This window comes from Dermochelys coriacea, chromosome 9 (genome assembly GCF_009764565.3).
Source record: "Dermochelys coriacea isolate rDerCor1 chromosome 9, rDerCor1.pri.v4, whole genome shotgun sequence".
In the NCBI taxonomy this organism is placed as follows: domain Eukaryota; kingdom Metazoa; phylum Chordata; order Testudines; family Dermochelyidae; genus Dermochelys; species Dermochelys coriacea.
In genome coordinates this window covers 61,132,299-61,157,996 of record NC_050076.1, presented here as the reverse complement: position 1 = coordinate 61,157,996, position 25,698 = coordinate 61,132,299, and the positions used below count along the sequence as shown (strand labels likewise).

The 25,698-nt window shown below is 48.7% G+C and overlaps 1 protein-coding gene across 4 annotated transcripts in view; it reads right to left on the bottom strand.

Annotated features, from left to right (window-relative positions):
- Nucleotides 1-25,698, bottom strand: part of LOC119861755 (probable E3 ubiquitin-protein ligase MID2) — a 312,271-nt gene that overhangs the window by 267,709 nt on the left and 18,864 nt on the right. Inside the window, exon 2 of one of the 4 annotated variants that reach the window (XM_038417264.2) lies at nt 8,339-8,480. The exons of the other annotated variants lie outside the window; for them this stretch is intronic. The gene's annotated coding sequence lies outside the window, so the exon portion shown is untranslated. The remainder of the gene's footprint in view (nt 1-8,338; nt 8,481-25,698) is intronic. 4 annotated transcript variants of the gene reach the window in all.

The following is a 25,698-nucleotide window of genomic DNA, read 5'->3' as shown; positions in this document are numbered from 1 at the left end:
ATGGAAGATGTGCGACATCATCTTCAGGAGCTGGCTGCGAATGGCATCATTACAGAGTCCCGCAGCCCATACGCCTTACCCATTGTGGTGGTCCATAAAAAGAATGGGAAAATCCGGATGTGTATTGACTACCGCACGTTTCAGCCATACTGTGGTTGACCAGTACACTATGCCTTGAGTCCAAGATGCCTTAGACTGTTTGCTGGAAAGCCAGTGGTTCTCTGTGTTGGATCTTCGAAGTGGATACTACCAGATCCCTCTGGGAGAAGAAGGTAAGGAGAAGACAGCCTTCATCTGCCCATTAGGGTTTTATTAGTTTGAACGCATGCCCCAAGGGATTTCTGGAGCACCTGCCACCTTTCAACGTCTCATGGAGAAAGTTGTGGGAGACATGAATTTACTGCAAGTGTTAGTTTATTTGGATGACCTGATTGTGTTTGGAAGAACCTTAGAGGAGCATGAAGAAAGATTTCTTAAAGTGCTTGATAGGTTGAAGGATTATGGTCTGAAGCTTTCAGTTGACAAATGCCAGTTCTGCAGAACCTCAGTGAAGTATGTGGGTCACATTGTGTCCCTAGAGGGTGTGAGGACTGATCCTGATAAAATAGAAGCACTCACTACATGGCCATGTCCAAGTAACTACAGAGAACTCAAGACCTTTCTGGAATTTAGTGGCTACTACCGCAGATTTGTGAAAAAACTATGCTACGATTGTAAAGCCTCTGAATGATCTTACCAGGGGACACCAGTCCAGCAAGAACAAATCTAAGACAAAGAATAAGGGGAGGTCCCCAAAGCCTCCTGTGCAGAGACACTGTGGCCCCTTCGAAACATTTGGGCCATGGTGGGATGAGAGATGTGAAAGGGCTTTTTGAGAAATCATTACTTGCCTAACTCATGCTCCAGTCCTAGTCTTTGTTGACCCAAACAATCCATTTATCCTGCATACTGATGCCAGTTTGGAGAGTCTGGGAGCCGTCCTGTACCAGGAAGTGGAAGGCAAACGTAAACTTGTAGCCTTTGCCAGCCAAGGATTGTCTGATAGTGAAACTCGCTATCCCACCCACAAGCTGGAATTCTTGGCCTTGAAATGGGCCATCACTGATAAATTTCGAGACTACTTGTATGGTGCTCAGTTCCAGGTGTGGACAGACAACAATCCACTGACTTATGTGTTAACAAGTGCTGAGCTGGATGCTACAGGGCAGAGATGGGTGGCCGCCTTGGCTAGCTATGAGTTCAGCATTCAATATTGATCAGGGAGAAGCAATGTAGATGCAGATGCATTGTCCAGGCATCCGCAGGCACCAGAAGTTGCTGAGATACCCACGGATGGAGTGAGAGCTATTTGCAGTGTGAGTCGCTGAGAGCCAGAGGCCCGTGAGAGCCTTCAGGGATGTGCTGCAGAAGCTTTGGGCCAGCCCCCTGAATGCATGCCTTCTGCTTCAGTGAACTATATTGCATTGGACCAATCTCCCTTGCCCATGCTCAATGCGGCTGACTGGCAAGAAGCCCAGCTGCAAGATACCGACATTCGTGATACACTACTTGCCAAACAGGAGGGGCAAAGCCCAGCTGCAGTTGTCCCACCTAACCTGGAGGGTAAACTACTATTGAGAGAATGCACCAAACTAAAACTGATTCAGGGAGTGCTACACCGAATGACCACCGACCCTTTACAAAAGCAACGAGCCCAACTAGTGCTGCCAAAAAAGTACAGAGCCCTGGCCATGAGGGCCCTGCATGATGATTTTTGACATTTAGGGATGGAGAGGACCCTGGAACTTATTCATAGTAGGTTCTACTGGCCCCGGATGGCTGAAGATGTTTGCAGGAAATGTGAGACTTGCGCTCGATGTGTTCAAAAGAAAACTCTGCCCACGAGGGTTGCATATCTCAAGAACATCATCAGCAACAAACCTTTGGAACTGGTATGCATTGATTTCTTGTCTTTAGAGGCAGACAAGAGGAATGTTGGGAACATTCAAGTAGTGACTGACCATTTTACACGGTATGCGCAGGCATATCCCACACTTGATCAGAGGGCCACCACTGTCGCTCGAGTATTGTGGGACAAATATTTCTCAGTCCATGGATTCCTGGCTCGGATACACTTTGATCAGGGGCGGGATTTTGAGAGTCACCTTCTGAAGGAGATGCTGAAGATAGCAGGAATTAAAAAGTCTAGGACAACACCTTATCACCCCCAAGGTGATCCTCAGCCAGAGAGGTTCAACCAAACCCTATTAGATATGTTGGGAACTTTGCGACCAGAGAAGAAGGCAACCTGGAGACAGCATGTCGCATTTCTGGTGCATGCCTACAATGCTACAGAAGTCACCTCATATCTCTTGATGTTTGGGCGAGAACCAAGATTACCCATAGACTTGTGCTTTGGTGTATCAGAGGATGGAGATAGCTATGAAACTCATCAGCAATATGTATCCCGACTAAGAGAAAAGCTGCAGGATGCTTATCACTTAGCTACTTCTGCGGCTTGGAAGAATGCAGACCACAACAAACATCAATATGATGCTAGAATGCATTCGCAGGAGCTCCAGCCGGGGGACAGAGTCCTGCTGCGAAATTTGGGTATTGCTGGCAAACACAAGATAGCTGACAGATGGAAGGCAATACCTTACCTGGTGATGGAAAAGCTGGGAGATCTGCTGGTCTACAAGATCAAACCTGAAGACGGTCCAGGGCAAATAAAGACGGTGCATCGAAATCTTTTGCTCCCTGTGGGGGAATTGGTAAGCACCCCTTATGAGATGAGCCACGACAGGGCAGCCGGGCAGAACAGAAGTGCTAGACCAAAGCCGCCATCCAACACGGACAGCGGCCCCCTGCAGCTAACCTACCCCTATTCAGCACATCCGAGAGTGAGTCTGAGGAGGAAAACACAACCATGGTATATCCTGGAATGGAGACAAGATTTCAGTCTCGATCAGCTGAACCAAGAGAGAGCTTCCCTTCCTCCGCCCTAAACCCCATGGCTGAGGTATTCAGGCCCGTTACTGGCACCCCTGTGCCACAGGTTATTGGACAGTGGAGATATCCAGGGGGAGGGGGCCCTAGTCACGTTGGACCTTCCACGATCAGAACTGGAGATGCAGGGGCCTATGCCAGTAGCCGAGGGATCCTCAAAGGAAACCTCTCCATCCATCGCCCAAGAAGATGTCCTGCCTACCCCTGCAACAGAAATTCTCAATAGACGAGACAGGGTAATAAGACCAGTAAAACAGTTAACTTATGAGGCACCTGGGGTGACTAGTGAGGAGCCAATACACTTAGCACACAGGCTTGTGAAAGCTGAAGTGGGCTTTCTGATGCCCTTTGGAAGGAACCAGTGAATGGTATAATAGGGAGTAAAAAGAAAAGGAGTACTTGTGGCACCTTAGAGACTAACAAATTTATTTGAGCATAAGCTTTCGTGAGCTACAGCTCACTTCATAGGGAGTGTGATTTGTTGGGACGGACAAATTCTCGGCTGGGGGGAGGATGTAAGCAGAGTCAGGATGAGCTTTATCCTGACATCTGGTGGCGAGCCATGGTGGGTTGTGGAAAATAACTTCAGGGACTGATCTCATTTGCATAGGCACACCCACCACGCCTAGATGGTCACTTTAGCTGCTGTAGGAGCCCCAGTTTCTCTGTTATTGAGGCAGGAATAAACTGTTATTATCCTGATTATGTGAATCAAGCACAGTAGAACTGTACTTGACCTTTTGTTATGATGGAGGGACTCACCATCAACTAAGCAGCACTCGCTAGGCAAGGGTCATGGGTTCCAAAACCCAGTGAAGGGAGAGAGGCTGGGGATAGGTATTAACACTTGGTGGCATGGGCCCCCTGGTGAGGGCCTTACATGCTAATTACACTTCCTCCTCTCTCCACTGTGGAATATCAGAGCTAATTTTGATTCCATTAGAAGTCTAGTTACAGGCTGCTGAGCTGAATTCACTTTGGGCTAATGGTGCACCAGCACTGAGGTTCCCCTACTACAAGCTGAAATCACAAAAGAGTTAAATTAATAAGAGCGGAAATCACTGAGTGTTGTGTTAAGTAGTGAGGGAAACTGAAGATACATTGCGGAGCAGTTTGTGGGATGGCTGGCAGAGCAGAGTGGCTCATGGGGGCGGCTGACAGAGCGGAGCCCATGGAGAGGTGGGGCAATCCGCTTTGGACCACATAAGGTGCCCCTTAATCACCCACCTCCCATCTCCACCCAGGTTTATCTGCAGATAAACTTCTGAACTCTGGGGCTGCCCTGACCAGGGACAGGGGCTTTGGGTGATTTTGGGTTGCTGGACTCGAAAACCAAAGGGAAAGGACATGGCCCAATTTGCTTGGGGTGGGTTTTTTTGCTCATGGATTGTGTTACGAATCCTGTTGATGGTATTTCCCCAACTTATTGCCACATTGTTTCTCCTTGCTATTAAAAGGCTTTTTGCTATACTCAGACTCTGTGCTTGCGAGAGGGGAAGTATTGCCTCTTGGAGGCACCCAGCGGGGGTGATATATATTTGTCCCCAGGTCACTGTGTGGGGGCTTGAACCGGTTTTGCATTGTGTTATTGGAATGGAACCCCTAGATACTGAACCCGGCCCTTGTTGCTGCCAACTCTGACAGGCAGAAGGGTTACACTAGCATGGCGTGGTAAAGTGTCCTACTATGGAGGACGGAATAAGGCTGCTCTCCCCAGAAATCTTTTGCAAAGGCTTTGGAAGTACCTCCAGGATTTCCACTCCATCCCCAGACAAGTTAATAGACTTTTCCAGTAGCTGTACTTGGCCGTGAATGCCAGGAAAAATTAATCATTAAACACGCTTGCTTTTAAACCATGTATTATATTTAAAAAGGTACACTCACCATAGGTCCCTTCTCCCGCATGTTTGGGTTGGGAGGGTATTTCAGTTAGGGTGATAAAAAGATCCTGGCTGTTGGGGAGAACGGTGTGCTGTGTGCTCTCCTCAAGCTCATCCTCCTCCTCATCTTCCCCATCCGCAAAATCCTCGGGCATGGCAGAGAGTACCCCATCATCGGAGTCCACAGACAGTGCTGGAGTAGTGGTGTTGGCCCCCCCTAGAATTGTATGCAGCTCAGCGTAGAAGCGGCATGTCTGGGGCTCTGTCCCAGAGTGTCCATTTGACTCTTCGGTTTTCTGGTTCACTTGTCTAAACTCCTTAAGTTTCACACAGCACTGTGTTTTGTCCCTGCTATAGCCTCTGTCAATCATGTCCTTGGAGATTTTTTTGAAATGTTTTAGCATTTTGTCTTTTGGAACGTAGTTCTGATAGTACGGATTCGTCTCCCCATACAGTGATCAGATCCAGTGATCAGATCCGTTCGGTCCATGCTGGAGCTCTTTTTCGATTCTGGAACTGCATGGTTACCTGTGCTGATGAGCTCTGCATGGTCACCTGTGCTGATGAGCTCACCTAGCCAAACAGGAAATGAGATTCAAAAGTTCTCGAGGCTTTTCCTCTACACCTGGCCAGTGCATCCAAGTTCAGAGTGCTGTCCAGAGCAGTCACAATGGTGCACTGTGGGATAGCTCCCGGAGGCCAATACCATTGCATTGCGTCCATACTAACCCTAATTCGAAACGGCAATGCCGATTTCAGTGCTAATCCCCTCGTCAGGGAGCAGTATAGAAATCAATTTTAAGAGCCCTTTATGTCGACAAAAATGGCTTTGTTATGTGGACGGGTGCAGGGTTAATTTGATTTAACGCTGCTAAATTCAACATAAACTCGTAGTGTAGACCAGGCCTAAATCATGTCTGATTGTGACTTAACATGTGAGCTGCCACCCATTATTGCTGTTTTATTAGACTTAGTTGCCTCTTTAAACTCCCTCAGCACTAGGTACTCAGCATCCTTTCCATGATCAAGAGGTCAGCAATAGAACTCTGTTAGTATCTTTGTATTCTGGTGACTCTGGATACAAACTGTTACCAATTTCTCAGTATGGCTCTCTCCACTTAGAAGTTCTAGTTCATTAGAGTTTATGAAAGCTTCCAGGTAAATGATGCCCTCCCACCTCTAGGATCTCAGCTGTCCTTGGTGGGTAATTCAGAGCCAGGTTTAGCACACTGACTTGCTGTCCTCACTATCCCATGGATAAGGAGTACTTGTGGCACCTTAGAGACTAACAAATTTATTACAGCATAAGCTTTCGTGAGCTACAGCTCACTTCATTGGATGCATCCGATGAAGTGAGCTGTAGCTCACGAAAGCTTATGCTCTAATAAATTTGTTAGTCTCTAAGGTGCCACAAGTACTCCTTTTCTTTTTGCAAATACAGACTAACACGGCTGCTACTATGAAACCTATCCCATGGATCTTTGTCATTCCACCAGGCCTCATTGATCCCCATCATCTCAGGTTCCTTTTCCATTGCCCGGCATTTGAGTTCACCCATTTTGAGACATTAGCTTCTTGTGTTGCTTTATAGACTTTTACTGTTATATTTTTGGCTATGTGTATTTTTCATTTAGTTTCTTAAGCTAATACCTTAATCCTATTCAGAATTTACCTCTGATCTCAATCTGTCCCTGCCCCAGTTTTATCTATAATTTCTGTCCTGTCCTTTCCCAGCTACAGAGAGACCTTTGTGTTATAAACATCCCTAGCAGAGATCTTTCTCCAACATGAATGCTTCTTATCCCCTCCCACTAGAATAAATAACCCCCCAAAACCATGTTAGCTTGGCACATCAGCTGTCTGGCCCTCCTTTGGATAAGTGTGGAACCCTGCTCCCCTTCCAAATAGACTCTACGCACCCCCAAAAGTTCCCCACTGCCTGACGTAAACCCCTCCTTTCAGTCACCCTCACCTGGGCTCTGAGGTGCCCTCTGGTCTTGCTGGCCATGTGTGTGGAACTGGAGGCATTCCAGGGAAAGCTACCACAGAGCCTTCTCTTTCCTAGCAATCTAAATATAGCTTCCAGGACCTGTCTCTTACACCTCCCTATCCATGCGAGGAGACCCGGGCTCCTCCCTTGCCACGCCTGTCTGACAATCTGTCTCGGTGCCTTGCAAGATGTGACACTGTGCTGCCCATAGGTGAGCAACCACCATCCACGTTCCGAATGACAGAACCCACTATTGGCACAGCGCGTGTACCTCTCACAACCATGGCTCCAGGCACTGGAGATATTCCCTCCAAGCATGATCAAAGACCGGACTCTACCTCTTCCATAACAAGGTGCCAACTGAGGGGGGTGTCCCTCCCTCCATATTACCTTGGTCCCCTGAGATCATAACACCAGTTTCCTCAACAGGAGGGTGGGACCAAGCCGTTCTGATATCACATGTCCCATTAATCCCATCTCTGCTCCTTTGATTCTTCAGCTCTGGCTTCTCAGTGCTGCCCCTACAATCAGAGCGCCTAGGACCACTCGCCCCAGTGTACACATCCATCCCTGGGCCACCAGGCAAGCTGCCTTGCAGCCTGCACTCTCTAGCAGTTGCTCTTATTTTTTCCACTGCAAGTAGAGAGCCATGTGTGCTTTAGTTTCCCAGAATGACTGACAGAGAAGGACAAGTCTCTGACAGAACAGGACAAGTGGCTTGTTTTGTTTTGTTTAGTTCTTTCCAGATAACATCTCTGCTTTACTGAGCAGTTCTGTGTGCATCCCTGCTGTCTAGCAACACAGCAACATTTTTAGGCTTCTCCATATGCAAAATACCTGTCACCCCATCAAAGGTCATGACCTAGAAGTTATACTCTCTATATTTGTGTCTCACCCAGAATTCTCTCAGTCCACAATGTTCCGCAGTCCTTTCTCCTTCCATCGTAGGGAGTTAAGCATTTCCTATCAGTCTAAACAGCTAATACTATTTAATCAATTGATTAAGGTATTTGTTCTGACAGTGAAATGAAACCTTTCCCTCTGCAGTGATCTCCTACTCACCCAGTGTGAAATGAAGAGTCATAGTCCTCTGGGTTGGAAAATTTGCAGTGGGGAAGGATCACGTCAATAACCGATGTTGCCTAATGTTTAACCATCAGCTGCTATTATTCTATTTGCTTAGTCTGATTGGATTAGGATGTACTTGGGAGCAAAAACTATGGGTTTTTTTTTTAAGCCGCTCCCTAACGCACCATACACCAGATATGTCACTTAGAAAACTGGTGAGCTATATAGCCAGCCCTTTTCTGCAAGAATCTGAAGCCAAGCCACCCTTTGGGATGGCCGTGAGTGGTAGGTTTACAGTGCACTTGTTAGGATTTTACAGAAACCTGTAAACTGTCCAAAGGCGCTAGCATCCATGAGCAGCAGCCCTTAGCAAACAGAGAACAGAATGCTACGTGACAGAGGTTACCTGTACCTGTGGTTCTTGGTGATGGTGACTGCACGGTAAGGGCTCAACCTTCAGATCAATCCACTGGATGCAGCCGAGCTGCGGAAGCCGCAGAGGAGCCATCTGCAGCACCTCAATCCTGGGGCAATCTGAGCAGTGCAGGGCTGCTCTAAAAAAAACCAAAAAAAATCACCCAAACAGCAATGACCCCCAAAAGCAACCTGTCAGCCAGGGATTTCTAGAATCATAGAAGATTAGGGTTGGAAGAGACCGCAGGAGGTCATCTAGTCCAATCCCTGCTCAAAGCAGGACCAACCCCATCTAAATCATCCCAGCCAGGGCTTTGTCAAGCCCGGGCCTTAAAAACCTCTAAAGACGGAGATTCCACCACCTCCCTAGGTAACCCGTTCCAGTGCTTCACCACCCTCCTAGTGAAATAGTGTTTCCTAATATCTAACCTATACCTCCTCCACTACAACTTGAGACCATTGCTCCTTGTTCTGTCATCTGCCACCACTGAGAACAGCCGAGCTCCATCCTCTTTGGAATCCCGCTTCAGGTAGTTGAAGGCTGCTATCAAATCCCCCCTCACTCTTCTCTTTTGCAGACTAAGTATGCACAGTTCCCTCAGCCTCTCTTCATAAGTCATGTGCCCCAGTCCCCTAATCATTTTCATTGCCCTCCCCTGGATTCTCCAATTTGTCCACATCCTTGGAGCCCAAGGGTGCTGCATGACGTTACAACCATGCCTCCTCACCCTGGAATAGACCAAGCATGACCCTTTTGCCAGGACCTGGAGAGGAAAGCATGGCTGCTCCACGCTGTCCCACTGGGGAGATTCTGGCTTTCCAACTCCTTGATACTGCAGGAGCCGCACTAAAGGGGCCAAAGTGGGGCTCTGGATTGAGACCCTCACTACAGTTTCTAGTATCAGAGGAGTAGCCATGTTAGTCTGGATCTGTAAAAGCAGCAGAGTGTCTTGTGGCACCTTATAGACTAACAGACGTATTGGAGCATAAGCTTTTCACAGTCTTTGTTTAATCCTAAGCCGATGGTGTCAAATTTGCAAATGAACTGAAGCTCAGCAGTTTCTCTTTGAAGTCTGGTCCTGAAGTTTTTTTGCTGCAGGATGGCTACCTTTAAATCTGCTCTTATGGGTCCAGTGAGGTTGAAGTGTTCAGGTTTTTTGTATATTGCCATTCCTAATATCTGATTTGTGTCCATTTATTTATTCACCAGCAACGACACACCACACCATAGAAACTCTAACTCAGGAACCAATCCATGCAACAAACCTTGATGCCAACTCTGCCCACAGAGCTACACCAGCGACACCATCACAGGACCTAACCAGATCAGCCACACCATCATCGGTTCATTCACCTGCAAGTCCACCAATGTAATATACGCTATCATGTGCCAGCAATGCCCCTCTGCTATGTACATCGGCCAAACTGCACAGTCCCTACATAAAAGGATTAATGGACACAAATCAGATATTAGGAATGGCAATATACAAAAACCTGTAGGAGAACACTTCAACCTCCCTGGACACATAAGAGCAGATTTAAAGGTAGCCATCCTGCAGCAAAAAAAACTTCAGGACCAGACTTCAAAGAGAAACTGCTGAGCTTCAGTTCATTTGCAAATTTGTCACCATAAACTCAGGATTAAGCAAAGACTGTGACTCGCTCGCCAGCTACAAAAGCAGTTTCTCCTCCCTTGGTGTTCACACCTCAACTGCTAGAAGAGGGCCTCATCCTCCCTGATTTCGTTATCCCTAGCTTGATTCTTGCTTGCATATTTATACCTGCCTCTGGAAATTTCCATTACAAGCATCCGACGAATCGTGGTATTCACCCACGAAAGCTAATGCTCCAATACTCTGTCTGTTAGTCTATAAGGTTCCATAGGACTCATTGCCACTTTTACCGTTTCTAGTAGCACCCATAAATACTCCACACTACACAAATAAAGGATAACACGCTTCCCTGGCCCCACAGAATTTGCACCCTCCCCCCACAGGCAATGCCGAAAGAGCCAAGGAGCCTGTGGTCTATTTGAATCTCCAACAGAATCCAATGTCTAGGGCTTGTTTAGTGCAATATGCTGCATGTGTGCACGTGTAGGGTGTTAACCCCTGCTTACCATTGCTTAGCTGATTTGTGTCCTGTGTGCAGAAAAAGCAACATGTATTTTTCTGCAATCGAAGTGGCTTAAAAGCATCTCTATAGCCACTCACTGACTGACTAAGTCACCCCCACCCCCAGTGCCTGGAGGGCTTTGATAGCTGCAGCTCCCACAGCTGTACACACCAGCTGTGAAAATCTTCACCTTCTGCTTCCTGAATAGGCCTGTGGAATGCAGGACCATAAAAGGGGGCAGAGCATCTCTTGCCTGATCCTCAGAATTCAGCAGGGCTGCAAGCGCATCATTATTTCTCATTTGCCTCCTTTGATTTCTAGTTAAGGAAGCATCCATTCCAGCTCCGAGCACTCTAGCAATTACTAAACCACAAGCCAGGAAACATCAGCCTCCGATCTCTTCCCTGTTCAATGAACAGCCAGTCAACAAAACCCAGAGCAAAACATCCCCACTGCATCAGGCTCTAATCCCCTCAAACTGCTCTGCAGCCCAAGCTGAGCACCTGGGAGGTCTGCAAGCCACAGGGGAGAGGGAATGCATACCAAAGCCTTGATCTCTTCATGGAAGATAACCAGCCAGCCAAGCCCTGTTTAAATCCTGGTAGCTCCAGTCACCATGGCAGGATGGAACACACACATTCTTGTCCCAAACCCCTTTAGGCTGCAAGACATTGGCTCTGGCCCATGAACTCTGCACCAATGCAGAGCATGGGTATCACATGCTCGCAGTGGGACAAATCAATTTCCCCCTAATATTTAAACTAAACTCCTCCTCCCTTCACTACCAGCCCCCGCTTCTCATCCCATACTCTGACACTGGGGGCTTGGCTACACTTGCGAGTTACAGCACATTAAAGGAGTCCCAGGTGCACTAGTTCAGTACCGGTCCACACTAGCAAGGCATGTAGAGGGCTCTGACTCTGTGGCTGGTCCGCTCCTGGTACTCCACCTCGGCGAGTGGAATAATGTTTTGTGCACCCCCACGGGAGCGCCGGGGCACCAGTGTGGACGCCCTGGTCTGTTAGCGCACTCTGATTGGCCTCCAGAAGTGTCCCACAATGCCTAGTCTAGCCATTCTGGTCATCACTTTGAACTCTACTGCCATGCCCTCAGATGACCAACCATCAGACCTGCCATTTAAATTCTCTGGGAATTTTGAAAATCCCCTTCCTGTTTGCTCAGCCAGGCGTGGAATGCTCTCAGCAAATCTTTCCAGGTGACCGTGCCTCCACGCGCCAGGCAATCCCCAGGATGGAGCAATGGTGAGGTGCTGGACCTCATCAGTGTTTGGGGGGAGGAAGCTGTCCAGTCCCAGCTGTGCTCCAGCCGTAGGAATTACGATACCTTCGGGCAGATATCAAGGGACATGATGGAAAGAGGTCAGGACCAGGACGCACGGCAGTGCAGGGTTAAAGTGAAGGAGCTGTGGAATGCCTACCGCAAAGTCCACGAGGCAAACAGCCGCTCCGGTGCTGCCTCTGTGACCTGCCTTTCTAAGAGCTGGACGCGATACTTGGGGCGGATCCCACCTCCACTCTGAGTACCACCATGGACACTTCAGAGCCCAGTTCAACAAGGCGGGAGGAGGAGCAGCAGCAAAGCGGGAGCGAGGGGGCTGAGGTGGAGGAAGACACCCCGGAATCCCTAGGTGCATGCAGCCAGGAGCTGCTCTCAAGCCAGGAGGAAGGTAGCCAGTTGCAGCAGCCAGCACTTGGGGAAGGACAAACACCAGAGGAGGTTCCTGGTAAGCGGCTTTTATTTTGGGAAAGAAGTTATTCAGTACGGGCTCTTGGGGTGAGGAGGATATGGGCTGCATGCATGGCTAGATGCGGAATAGGGCGTTGATGTGCTCTCTCACATCGCGGTAATCGGCCTCAGTGATCTCTTCAAAGGTCTCATCCAGAACTTGGGCAATGCACTTGTGCAGGTTTCTCGGGAGTTCTACTAGGGTCCTTGTCCCAGTAAGGCTAACTTGTCCGCACCACTGTGCCAAGAGGGGCAGGGGGGACCATTGCTGCACACAAGCAAGCTGCATATGGGCCAGGGAGGAATCTGCATTGCGGGAGAAGACCCTCCCTTGCTTCCCAGGTCACCCTCAGCAGCAAGATATCTTCCAGGACGAACTTCTGTGGAAAATGTAGGCACAGTTTTCAGTATAGGGGCCCCCTGCCGCTGTTGGCTCTCCCCAAAACACAGAAACCCAGAGGACAGTACAGCCGTGAAACAATCAGTCACGCTTGACCCTGTGCTTACTCACCATTTTGGGGTTCCCATGAGTATGTGAGCTCGCTTTGGGACGGGCAAATTATGCAATTGTGTAGACTGTGCTTGCCCTTAAGTATGGGGGAATCATTGCTCTTTCTGGTTTGAACAATGCTGCCTCTTAAGTGTTGCATTTTGCCTTTACAGAGGCAACCTTGAGATCTCAGCTGTCCATGTTATCACCGGCCGAAAGACTCCAAAGAATCAGAAAGAGGCCACGTAGAAGCAAGAAAGACATGTTGCATGAAGTAATGCAGCATTCAAGTAATGAAAATTGAAAAGTGCAGGAGTGGTGGGACAGTGAAAGGAGGATCCGCCAGCAGAATGAGGAGAGCCGGCACAAAAGCGTGGTGCTCCGGCAGCAAAGCATGGATCGGCTGATAAGCATAATTGAGTGCCACGTGGACTCGATCCAGGTGCTTGTAGCCATGCAGGCGGAGCACTACCGTGCCCAACCTCCCCTGCGGCCCTTGTCCCAAAAAACTCTTTCCCTTGTGCCCCCATATCACCTCCAACCCACTTTCCCCAACATCTGCGTTCTTAACCGCCACCAGCTGCCTCCAACACCAGTAGCTTTACCACCCAGCCCTGGAAACTACGACCCTTACCCAATGCACTCAACCCCCATCACTGTGCAGTATAGCCATCCTGAAGTGCGGCACTCATTGCACAGCATTCCAGACAGGAAGGCTGAGAATGATAACAGGACATACACAAATCTGTGATTGTACCATTCCCCATCCTAACCCCTTGCCTTTTCTGTTTCCCAAGCAGTTGTGTTTCTTTTCAATAAATGGATTTTTTGCCTTTGAAAACATTCTTTATTATTGCATAAAGTAAAAGATATCTTAGCCCAGGAAAGAAACAGACACTGCAAGTCAGCATAGCAAAACACAGATTCCTACTAATATTGGAACCACTGCACCTCACTCCTGTGCAGGGAACCAGACATTACTGGTGGCTTTCAGCCTCAAATTGCTCCCTCAAGGCATCCCTAATCCTTGCAGCCCCATATTGGGCCCCTCTAATAGCCCTGCTCTCTGGCTCCAGGTGTTGAACCTCCAAGTTCCATGCCTGAGTGAATCGTTCATCCTTCCCGTCACAAATGTTATGGAGGGTACAGCATGCAGATATAACCACGGGCATGCTGTCATCAGCCAGGTCCAGTTTCCCATACAGAGAGCGCCAGCAGCCCTTTAAACGGCCAAAAGCACATTCCACACTCATTCTGCACCTGCTCAGCCTGTTGTTGTACTACTCCTTGCTGCTGTCAAGGCTCCCTGTGTAGTGTTTCGTGAGCCACTGCATTAAAGGGTAAGCGGGGTCTCCAAGGATCACAATGGGCATTTCGACTTCCCCTAGGGTGATCTTCTGGTCTGGGAAAAAAGTCCCGGCTTGAAGCTTCCTGAACAGGCCAGTGATCCAAAAGATGCAAGTGTCATGCACCTTTCCAAGCCAGCCTGCGTTAATGTCAATGAAATGTCCACAGTGATCCACAAGCGCCTGGAGAACCATAGAGAAATACCCCTTCCGATTAGTGTACTCTGAGGGTAGGTGGGCTGGTGCCAGAATTGGAATGCGTGCGCCATCTATCGCCCCTCCGCAGTTAGGGAAACCCATTTGTGCAAAGCCATCCCCAATCCTCAAGCACGTTACCCGGAGTGATGGTTCTTCTGAGTAGGATGCGATTAATGGCCTGCAAACTTGCATCAACATGATTATAACGGTCGACTTCCCCACTCCAAACTAGTTAGCGACCAATCGGTAACTGTCTGGAGTTGCCAGCTTCCAGATTGCAAAAGCCACCCACTTCTCCACTGTCAGGGCAGCTCTCAATCTCCTGTTCTTATGCTGCAAAGTGGGGGCGAGCTCCTCACACAGTCCCATGAAAGTGGCTTTTCTCATCCAAAAGCTCTGCAGCCACTGCTCGTCATCCCAGACTTGCATGATGATGGGATCCCACCACTCAGTGCTTGTTTCCCGAGCCCAAAAGCAGCGTTCCATGGTGGTAAGCAAGTCTGTGAATGCCATAAGCAAATTTATGTCATATGCATCACTCGAGTCAATATCATCATCTGAGCCCTCACTGTCACTTTGGATCATAAGGAATAACTCTACTGCCAAACGCAACGTGCTGGCAAGACTCATCAGCATATTCCTCAGCAGTTCGGGATCCATTCCCGCAGACCGAAAGGGAAGACAGAGCGCGCAGTACAAAAAACGTTGAAAGATGGCGCCAAATGTGGATGGAAGCACAGGGATTGCTGGGATGCGAACCGATGCATCACAGGGTGTTGGGACAGGACCCAGAATGTCCCACACCTCCCGCCCTCTTCACACAAGCCACAGCGCCAGAATGGGAAGAGGTGCTCTGTGGGATAGCTGCCCATAATGCACTGCTCCCAATGCCACTGCAAGCGCACAAATGTGGCCACGTCAGTGCACTTGTTCCTGTCAGCGCTTTCCCTATTGAGCTCTCCGAAGGCAGGTTTAACTCAAAGCGCTCTACATCTGCAAGTGTAGCCAGGCCCTGGGAATGATTCCCTTCCTTCATTGCTGCCTTGAGGGCTTTTATTCCTTCCGATATCCCAGTAGATGGGATTCCACCCACAACCCAGCCTCCAGCGTGCAGCATGAAAAGCTGTGTTCAGTCGCTCTGAGAGCTGAAAACCTGTTTGTTTACTTTCTTGCTGGTTATGCTGTTTGGGGTGCATTCTGGTGGACCCATGGAAAAGCAGCCCTTGAGGAATTCCACCATGATTTCAACAATTTCCATCCCACCATCAGCCTAGACCAATCCACACAAGCGGTCAATTTCCTGGACACTACTGTGCTAATAAGCGATGGTCACATAACCACCACCCTATTCTGGAAACCTATACTTTTGGTGGCTATACTTACCTACATGCCTACAGCTTCCACCTAGGACATACCACACGATCCATTGTCTACAGCCAAGCTCTAAGATATAACCGCATTTGCTCCTCAGACAGAGACAAACACCTACAAGATCTCTCTCAAGCATTCTTAAAACTACAGTACCCACCTGCTGAAGTGAAAAAACAGATTGACAGAGCCAGAAGAGTACCCAGAAGTCACCTACTACAGCATAGGCCCAACAAAGAAAATAACAGAATGCCACTAGCTGTCACCTTCAGCCCCCAACTAAAACCTCTCCAACGCATCATCAAAGATCTACAATCTATCCTGAAAAATGATCCCTCACTCTCACAGATCTTGGGAGACAGACCAGTCCTCGCTTACAGACAGCCCCCCAACCTGAAGCAAATACTCTCCAGCAACCACACACCACACAACAAAAACACTAACTCAGGAACCTATCCTTGCAACAAAGCCCGATGCCAATTCTGTCCACATATTTATTCAAGTGACACAATCATAGGACCTAATCACATTAGCCATGCCATCAGGGGCTCGTTCACCTGAACATCTACCAATGTGATATATGCCATCATGTGCCAGCAATGCCCCTCTGCTATGTACATTGGCCAAACCAGACAGTCTCTATGCAAAAGAATAAATGGACACAAATATGACATCAGGAATCATAACATTCAAAAACCAGCAGGAGAACACTTCAACCTCTCTGGTCACTCAGTAACAGACTTAAAGGTGGCAATTTTGCAACAGAAAAGCTTCAAAAACAGACTCCAACGAGAAACTGCTGAGTTTGAATTAATATGCAAACTAGATACCATTAACTTGGGTTTAAATAGAGACTAGAAGTGGCTGGGTCATTACACCTATTTAATCTATTTCCCCATGTTAAGTATCCTCATACCTTCTTGTCAACTGTCTAAATGGGCCATCTTCATTATCACTACAAAAGTTGTTTTCTCCTGCTGATAATAGTTCATCTTAATTAATTAGCCTCTTACAGTTGGTATCACTACTTCCACCTTTTCATGTTCTCTATATGCGTATATATCTTATTATATGTTCCATTCTATGCATCCGATGAAGTGAGCTGTAGCTCATGAAAGCTTATGCTCTAATAAACTTGTTAGTCTCCAAGGTGCCACAAGTACTCCTGTTCTTCTTAGGACGAAGAAGTTACTCATCCTGTGCAGTAATGATGGTTCTTCCAGTAGCATCCCTATTGGTGCCCCACTGTAGGTGTGTCTCCGTCCCTGCACTGCTGATGGGAGAATTTCGGTAGCAGTGTCCGTTGGGCCCGCACGTGTGTGGTCTCTCCTTGTGCTGTGCTACAAGGCTAGCCCATGTGTGGGGGCTAACCGTCCTCAGTTCCTTCTCTACCCAGAGTCATAGCGAGAACTCCAAAAGTAGAGGGAAGGAGGGTGGCTCCTGGAGCACCCATAGCGACACACAACTCAAAGAACCATCGTTACTGGACAAGATTAATAACTTCTTCAAGTAGAGTCCCTATGGGTGCTCCACTGTAGGCGACTCCCAGCAGTACCCCCCACTAGAGGGCTGGGCTTCGGAGTCAGGTCAGTCACAGAGGACCATACTGTGGAGCCAAAGATGGTATCAGAGGCAGAGTCCCTGGTGATCGCATGATGTTCTTTGAAGGTGTGGGCTGACACCTACACCGCCACTCTACAGATCTCTAAGATGGGGATGTCCTTAAAGAAGGTGAGAGGAAGCGTTGTCTGATGCAATTCGAGAACCACTTGGAGAATCTTTGGGCTGATATTGCTGAGCCCTTAGACCTTTCTGCCACAGAGAGGAACATTCTAGGGACTTTCTGAAGGCCTTTGTCCTACCATGGTAGAATGAAGGGCCCTCCTATCATCTGGGTATGCAGTATGGCCTCCCTATTGTCTCGGTGAGGCTTGGGGTAGAAGGTGGGAAGGTCACTTTTGGTTGCAGCTTGAGTGTGACCTTATCTGGGAAGAACACTGTACGGGAGATGCACCATCAGAGCTGCTATTTCCCCTATTCTTCTAGCCAAGGTAACCCCGATCAGAAAAACCATTTTCATTGATAGGTATGGCAGCGAACAAGTGGCCGTAGTTTTCGAGGGGAGCCTAGTCAGCCCTTTCAGCACTAAGTTTAGGTCCCGTGATGGGGTAGGAAGCCGAGGTTGAGGGAAAAAGTTTGTTATTCCCTGAAGGAACCTTTTAGTTGTTGGGTGAGATAGTCCTGAGCACCTCTCTACAGGCTGGTGAAATGCTGTGATAGCTGCGAGGTGGACCCTGAGAGAGCTCAGGGATAATCCCAACCTTAAGGGTCAGGACATATTCTGGAATATGTGGAAGAGTTGCTGACACCAGAGAGATCTGATGAGACGTGCACCAAATCTGGAACCTGGACCATTTCTATAGGTCTGGACAAGGTGACGTTGTGAGAGATGCATCAGTTCCAAGTTTCATCGCCGCCGTGCATAGGGAGGGTGATCTGGCCCTTCCCAGACGGTTGATAGACTACACGCAGGTTATGCTGTCTGTTAGGATTTTTGTACATGATCCTGTTAGCAGGAGGAAATGGGCGCAGGCATTTCTGACCGCTCTCAGCTCAAGGAAATTGATGAGCCGGGAGATCACCGCAGGCGACCATTTGCCTTGTGCTATGAGGCTATTTAAATGCACTCCCCATCCAATGAGGGAGGTGTCAGTGGTAAAGAGCGATGGAGGAGCGCCTGTGAAAAGGGGATCCCTTTGCATGCATTGGCCAGGTTATTTCACCAGACCAGGGAATTCTTGATCCTGCTGGGCAGTGACAGGGGTTTGTCCAGACTATCCCTGTTCAGTCTGTAAATCAAGCTAAACCAAAATTATAGGCATTGCATGTGGAGTCTGGTATGCGAATCACCACCGTGCCAGATGCCCCAGGAGCTGGAGGCAGATTCAGCTGGTACTTTAGGGCTGCACTGACCTATGTCTAAGTGAAACCAGGGATAGGAACCGGTCTTGAGGTAGGAAGGCTTTGGCCTGTAGTATGTATAGATCGGCCCCTATGAATTCCAGGCATTGCACTGGTGTGAGGGTCGATTTTCAGGAACTGATCTGTAGGCCCAGCTCCATGAACAAGCGTATCATGTGCTCAGTGGCTCAATGAGCCTCCGGAAGAGACCGGACTCTAAGGAGACAATCGTTGAGGTAAGGGCAGAGCATTATCCCTGATTGTAGATGGGTGTCCACCACTGAGAGAACTTTGGAAAATACTCTGAGGGCCAGAAAAAGTCCAAAGATGAGGACCCCTGTATTGGAAGTGGTCATGTCCCAAAATTAACCTGAGAAAACGTCTGTGAGCCAGTAGTATTGAAATGTGAAAGACATCTTGTAGCTCAAAGGTTGAAAACCAGTGTCCCTGTTCCAATGATGGAATGATCATCAATAAGGTGACATCTTGAACTTCTGAGCTCTGACAAACTTGTTGAGAGCTTGGAGGTCCAGAACGGTTCTCCAACCTCCCTTTCTTTTGGGAAATTAGGAAACAACAAGAGTAGAACCCTTTGCCTCACAGATGTTGCGGTACTGGTTCTATGGCTCCTAACTGCAAAAGGCGACTTATCTCCTGCCATACTACACAGTTGTGAGAAGGGTCCCTGAAAAGGGATGGGGAAGGGTTGTGGAGGGGATAGGGAGGTGAAGTGGATGGAGTAACCGGATCTGACGATCTCTAGGACCCACCTGTCCAACCTAATGCACTCCCTGGCACTGTGGAACACTGCCAAACAGTGGCCAAATGGGTACATGGGCACAGATAGTACTGGGAAGAGGTCTCACAGCACTTCGACCTGCGGGTCAAAAGTGATGCTTAGATTGCGGATTGGGAGCCAGAAGGCTTCCGTTCTGAGAATTTCCCCCTTTTTCCTTTGGGGATCATAGTGCAGTTGTGATGGGAATGGGATGAATAAGGCCTTTCCAGGTACTGAGGGTTAAAATGTCTCTTTTGCTCCCGAGTGTAGATTCCCAGTGACCTGAGAGTGGCCATGGAATCCTTCCAAAGAGGAGAGAGAGGCATCAATCTTCTCGGCGAAGAGCTTCACTCCCTCAAAAGGGGTGATCCGCCAGTGTGGCCTGCACTTTCTTCAGGAATCCCAAGAGGTGCAGCCACGATGCCTGTCTCATTGCCACAGCCGTGGAGATAGCCCTGGCAACCGGGTCAGCGGCGTCGAGGGCCAATTGCAATGATGTTTTTGCCACCAGTTGCCCCTCCTGGATGATGGCCTTGAAGGAGTCTCAGGAGCTCTTCAACAGTTTATCAATAAAAGGTCATAGAATCATAAAACATCAGGGTTGGAAGGGACCTCAGGGGGTCATCTAGTCCAAAGCAGGACCAATCCCCAATTTTTGCCCCAGATCCCTAAATGGCCCCCTCAGGGATTGAACTCACAACCCTGGGTTTAGCAGGCCAATGCTCAAACCACTGAGCTATCCCTCCCCCATTCAGTTTGTTATAATTCATATAGTTGTACTTTGCGTGAGTGCTTGGTAGTTGGCAATTCATAACTGTAAGGTGGCTGAGGAGTATGCCTTTCTACCAAAGGGATCAAGGTGCACCCAGTCTCTGTCTTGGGGTGTTGTTCTGGAGTGATGCTCTCATCCACGAGAGTGCACAGCATCCACCACGATGGAACCGGGCTGTGGGACTCTGATTCCTTCGCAGGGACATCGCATTTTTTGTCCACCCACTTGCACATCAGGGCCACCAAAGCCGGGTTTGCCACACCATCTTAGCTGGGTCTAGGATAGCCTCGTTAATTGGGAGGATGATTTTGGAAGCGGATGAAGCATGGAGGATATCAATGAGCTGATGGTGCGTATCTTTAACCTCCTCCAATGGTATGTGGAGGGTGTCCACCATACTTTTCGTGGTGATGGCATGACGACTTCGTCCAGTGAAGAAGAGGATATGGCCTTAGGCGTTACCTCCTCCTCTGTTTCTCCCTCCTGTTCCTCCATTTCTTGAGGCTCTGAGGCCCCTGATGCTGTGGCTGAGGGAGCATGTCTAGGAGGTTCTTGGGCAATGCTCGGTGCCCTTGAGGCAAACTGTATGTGCACTGCCCAGGGGTCCCAGTACAGCAATTGCAGTGGCATAGCACTCAGTGGCGGTGCCCATGGGTGGTGCCCCAGGATGGTGGTGGTGCCATCTGGTGATCCATTCCCAAATCTTGTTAATAGTGTCCCATATAGAACTTGGGAGGAGTATTGTGAAACTCCTTCTGGCTTGCTATCCAATCCCTCGCTTGGCATCAGAGGGGCATGGCATGATTGTGGGGAAATACCCTCAGTTGGCCATGGCCTCGGTACTGAGGGGTGGAGAGTCAAGCTTCCAACATGCTCATGTCACCGGCCTGATGGAATTCCACTGGTACCGAATGTCCCAGTGTTGGGTATGGGCGAGGTCCACATGTCACCCCATCTCTCCAGTGCCAGGTGGGCCAATGCCACTGGTGATACCAATGTCCGCTTGCGTACTGGGAGCATCTTAGGGTGTTTGCCCTTGTGTCTCTATACTGAAGATTTGGTGCCCGTGCCCAAAGTGTCTGTGGACCGATCAATGGTACCGGACGCTAACAGTCGCTGTGAGGTGTAGGTGCCAGACGATCTCAGTGCTGAGGACAGCGAGCGAGATGGTGATTGCTTTTGGCTATCCCTGGGCTTGCTGAGGGAACTTCCCGCTCTCTTTTTTGACTTGTGAGAGGAATCCCTGGACCATTTCTTCAACTCACTATCCTTCAAAGTTGAAGGGAAGACTCATGCCAGTCAGCGGGCTGGGATCGGAGAGCTGCCACCATACAGATGATTTTCTGCCGGCGCTCTGTCCTTGCGGGATCCTGACAGAGGAAACACTACTGTTGGATATGGCCCTCACCGAGGCAGTGAATGCACTGGGCGCGCTTGTCTGCAACCAGAAATCACCTCGCTGCAAGTGCGATACTTCTTGAAGACCAGAGAACCGAGTTTGGCAAAAGAACAACGTCTTTTCTTTCTTCCTTTTTCAGGCGTGGCCAAATAAAGAGTCAGAAAGAAGTTAGGTGGTTTCTAAAAGCTGAAATTTAGCAAATGAAAAGGAGAGTTAATGATCCACTAAATGACAGGTAATGGCTCCATCTCTAGCCAGGGGCAGTTGAGAAGGAACTCAGGGGGGTTAGCCTGCGCTGGCTAGCCTTGTGGCACAGAACAGGAGAGACAACACATGTGCGGGCCCAATGGACACTGCTTCTGAAGTTCTCCAATCAGCAGCACAGGGCCGCAAACACACCTAGAGTGGGACAACCACAGGGACACCACTCGAAGAAGAGGAGGATCTGCTTTGAATGGATTTAAACTGGAGCACTATAGCAGAGAGCAATGGCTCTTTACGCCACAATGAAATCAATGTGCCAGTGGCTGTCATTGTAATGAAGGCGAAACTGTAACGTCAACAACACTTAAACAATCACCCAAATGTTTTAATAAATACAAACATTTTAAGAATCAATTCAGCAGGGCTGGCTCAGGCCGATTCATATGCTCGTCTGCTGCTAGAAGAAGCGACCCAAGGGCAGCAGCGAAGTGCAGCTACTTCCGGATGAGGATCCCCATCCCCACTGCATGACTGGCACCGTGCTCAGAAATGCAAATTCCCATCCATGAATTGGGCCTTTCTTGGGAACAGCAGCAGCAAATACTCAGGACCTACGCGGCACTTTTAACTGAGGGTCACATCTCACTTTGCAATAGTAAGTAAGGCTCATTATCCTATTTTCAAGAGGGGGAAACTGAGACACAGTACTGGCAGTCGGCTTACCCAGGGTCACACTGGCCAAGTCCGTGACAGAAGCCAGCTCTCCAATGCCCCACACATGCATACACCTCCCAGCTTTCCTACATTTCTTCCCCTCTTTTCCCCACCCAATAACTTAGCAAGTTTTCAGAAGCTCGGCACAGCCCACCTATCTCCACGTGGCCAGCCATGTGGCACAGAACAGGAGAGACAATTGCTGGTATGCAATAGTACAGTGACAGCAGTGGGGCTGGGGTTAACTGGTTATTTACGATGAAAACAGAGAATATTCTGTGATGACCCCTTGCTTGTAGGCACAAGGGTGAGTGTTCCCAGGAGGACGCTGCATGGAGTTAAAGAAGCCATGAGGCCTCCTGTCTGCACAGGGCAAACACAGGAAGAACCCTGTACAGCGAGTGGACTGCAGTCTGTAATGCTTGTATCCTCACATGCTCCCAATGTGCAAGGCAGTGCTAGCATCCTCAAGGAACTGGGCCCAGACAGGCTAAGGGACTTGACCAACATCACACAGAAAGTCTGTGGCAGAGCAGGGAACGGAATCAAGTCTCCCAAGTCCCAGGCTAGTGCCCGGACCACTGAACCATCCTTTCAACACAGATCCCTTCTCCACCCCAGCCTTGCTTAGTGCACCCACCAGGGCTCTAGGGCCCAGATCCTTACAGGTATTTTAGTGCCTAACTCCAGACTCCTAAGGTGCAGGAGTTTCCCTTTGGAAGGGAAGAGTGAGCATTGACAGGGCAGCACCGCAGCTCTCAGTGCTTCATCCTGCTTCTCCATGCTGGGCCTGCGAGGGTGCCAGCAGCTTCTTTGCAAAATTACAGATGAATGCACTACAAGTAACTGCTCGTTAATCCCGCTGACCTTTAAACATCGCAATCACAAAGGCAAAGCATATTTTGAGCATGACCCGCTCGTTCCCTCCAGAGATCTGGGGAGAGTCAAACAGCCTGGTCCAGCACTCTCAGCATAGGCTTTACACTTCCTGAGTTATTATCATAGAGACAGGCAGGCTCCTGTTGGAAAACTCGCCTCGCCAGCCATGCCCAACTGTCAGAACCCTACAAGGCGAGCAAACCTCCTTTTTATATTTGTTCATCAGTCCTCTTCATGGCAGCCATTTGTCTCCCGGACAGGAATGGGACACAAACAAATCACAGCTTTACTAGCTCCACTCTGCTGAAGGGACTCCTGCAAACGCAGCGTGTAAATCATCCAGAGGAGCAACAGGGCACTGGAGTTTAGAACTGACTGGAGACCAGATCTTAAAAAAATCATTTCAAAAGTGGTTATACCAAAGCAGAGTTAAGATGACGGCTTGGGAGAAATTGCATCTTGCTGCTGCCAAAACCCAAAAGGCAGATGGAGTCAAACAGAGTAAGTGCCCCAAGCGGCAGGGCAAGAGGGGTAAGTGGGGCAATCAGCAACCAGAACTGCACACCCCACTCCCTGGGGCAGCACGAGCTGACAGGGGCTTGAAGGGTATCTACTGGGGGGGGAGGGGCAGAACAGAACTGCTGGCCACTGAAAGGGCTCCAGGTCCATTTCCAGGGCACCATGGCAGCTCAGCCAATGAGCCAATCAGTCGCACAGGGCTTCCCTGGGGACATCACAAGGAAAAGGAGTACAGTTGCTCCAGTGTAACAAACCCACAGCTGGCAGCACAGACTGAGCACGAGATGGAGGAAAGCAAGTACTGCACGGTCTGCAATACCTCCCATCTGGAAAGGCCCAAAGCACATTATACACCCCAAGGAAGACCCTTCCTTTTAGAACTGAGTGATGGCTGCAAAGCATCAGCACTCCAAGGCAAGGAAGTGGAGAGTTAAGGGCACCACACCTGTGATCCTACTGGCAACGACACACACATTATTCTGATCAGAAACGTAAAGTTCATCGCAACACAACCACCTTAACTCTGACCTACACAATGTTTGCGTGCGGGGTGGGGTGTCTTAAAGTATTTGTGGTGTTCTGTTATTAATAATTTGTGTTATCATAGCACCTAAGAGCCCCAGTCACAGACCTGGGTATCTAATTTTTTTAACGGATCCTGTTACATAGGAAATGCAATATTTTAATGCAACGCTTATAATTGAGGTTTCATGAGAATAATCTATACTTAGATGGTTTAAACAGGAGGAGTCTAACACTATGCATTTATGGCAGAATGATGAGATTTTGTAGACAGGCTCTTCAGTCTGATCAGTACTCATGACAGCATCATTGTTGCATATAAAACAGGATGACTCAAGCTCATCAATTTTGCTTTCCAGAGGGTTTGGCATTGTAATTAGATCTTGTGATCACTAGTGAAAGAACAGCATTTACGAGAGGTCAGAGTTAAGGGGACTGAATGTTGAAGAACTTCAAATTTTGTACACTCAACTATAAGGCTGTTTGCGCTATTCTGTGGGCAATATGAGATTTATGATCTCATCATCGCTCTGCTTTCAAATACCTGGGCTTTGGAAGTGAGGGAATGGGTAAGTAAAACGTGATCAAGAAGTGATTGTAACTGTCTGGTTCTTTTTAAATGAAGTTATTGTTTATTATCAAATTTCCCTTTTGTGCATGTGAGTGCGTGCGTGCAGTTAAGTAAAGTCTCAGTGAGTCAGGTGGGTCCTCAAACTTCTAAATTAGACTGAAGAAGAGAGGCATTGCAAAGTTAAGACTCCCAACTGAGTCCTGCCTTCTTTTGCACAGCCCTGACAATATACAGATAACCTAAATTATAAGAAGTAGTAGTATTAACTAGGTCTTATATAGCGCTCTTTATCATAGAATCATAGGACTGGAAGGGACCTCAAGAGGTCATCTAGTCCAGTCCCCTGCACTCATGGCAGGACTAAGTATTATCTAGACCAGTGATTCCCAAACAATAGTTTGCGACCCCATCTTAATGGGGTCACCAGGGCTGGCTTATACTTGCTGGGGACCAGGGCTGAAGCCCAAGCCCCACTGCCCAGGGCCTGAGGGCTTCAGCCCTTGGCGGTGGGGCTTAGATTACAGGCCCAGGGCTGAAGTCCTTAGGCTTCATCTTTGCCCTCCCTCCCTGCCTGGGGCAGTGGGGCTTCTGCTTTGCCGCCCCCCCACACCTGCGGCAGTGGGGCTCAGGCAGATTCAGTCTTCTGGCCCCCTCCTGAGGTCATATAGTAATTTTTGTTGTCAGAAGGGAGTCGCAGTGCAATGAAGCTTGAGAACCCCGATCTAGACCATCTCTGACACGTGTTTGTCTAACCTGCTTTTAAAAACCTCCAATAA